Source organism: Halyomorpha halys, unplaced genomic scaffold, assembly GCF_000696795.3.
Source record: "Halyomorpha halys isolate HHAL.00 unplaced genomic scaffold, Hhal_1.1 Scaffold74.1, whole genome shotgun sequence".
In the NCBI taxonomy this organism is placed as follows: domain Eukaryota; kingdom Metazoa; phylum Arthropoda; class Insecta; order Hemiptera; family Pentatomidae; genus Halyomorpha; species Halyomorpha halys.
This window is the reverse complement of record NW_027104736.1, coordinates 973,766-975,211: the sequence shown is the minus strand read 5'-3', so window position 1 is coordinate 975,211 and position 1,446 is coordinate 973,766.

Here is a 1,446-nt window from a genome sequence, read left to right as displayed (position 1 = left end):
TAATATGTTATCACAAATAAAATTGCAAGATAATTTTTGATGATTTAATGGTGATAAGCCCAGTTTAAACAAAAGAATACACACACATTTTACCGATTCGTTTCTTTAGAGCTTATATTCAGCTCCAAACTTTCACTAGAACTTCTGGAATTCATTTCTTCGTTTTCATAGAGGCTTGGTAAAAATATATTTTTTAAATTTAATAAGTTTTGGACGTATTCGTAATATAGTACCGTTTGTTAGGGTAACAATGGAACAAACTGCAAGGCGACTCTAGTAGAGAAAGTAACACCCGTCCAAGATATTATTTTTGTATGTACAAAACCATATAAAAATAAAAACTATTTTTAAAGTTGTCCCATTATCAAAGCAAAGCAGTGATTCCAGAATTAGTGGTAAAGAAAGGATTATTTTTCCGGAATTTCACGAAAGAATTAAATAACATAAGCCATTCCTTCAAAAATATTTTAAAAAGGAAGCGAATTCTTTATTAAATTTTTGCGATTAATATTTTATATTATATCTTGTAAGCATGTTTAATATACGTATAGTATATACATAATGCATTAATATAAGTATAATTCGTCAACAAACGTCATAAAAAATATGTCTTTTGGGACAATTTAGGAAAAATGGAAGAACCAAGAGCCTGCTCATTGAAAAATTAAAATCTGAACTCAGCTTCAGAAAGAAATTGAGCTGAGACAACCCTATATGGTTATATATTACAGATGGATTTATAGCCAAGTGTCATAATTGCCATGGATAACACTTCTCATATTCTGAAAATAATGTTCTAAACTTATTAAAAATAAAGAAATTAGATGAAATGAAGGCTTATTGACTATTAGTTGTCTTTAATGCCACCAAGAGAAATTTTAAATCTTTTCAAGAATATTACTAGTATTTACTAGTTTAGAATTTATTACGTACGATACTTACCAAAGGTCTAATTCGCTTGCGGCACCCACTCTGGGAATCACTGCCCCAGAGTATATTACTATAAACCAAGTTAGTCAGCCAGTTATCTCAACAAGCGTTTTAGTTTCTTATTTCCAATTTTTTTTCCTGCAGATTTCTTTGATCGTGTTAAAATACTATGATTGTGATAATTAATAACTATAAAACAAAGTTTATGATGTGGAATCCCCAAACGATCCGAGGCAGCGACCTGGAGATTAAATCATCTGTATAAGATAATTAACCTCACAAAACCAATTTTTTCCGAAATTTCAGATTCACAGTTTCAGGGTACATTTATAGATGAGATCCCAACAGAGTGGGAGGGGGCACCATGATTTTAGTCCCTCCATACTTCAACATCACTTCAGTTATGCCCCTGTCTTAGCTTTTAGGGAAGCTATACCAATTAATAACAAATCAACTACCATCATACACCAACTATAATAGTAAATATTTATGATATTACTAAATTATTTCATTTAT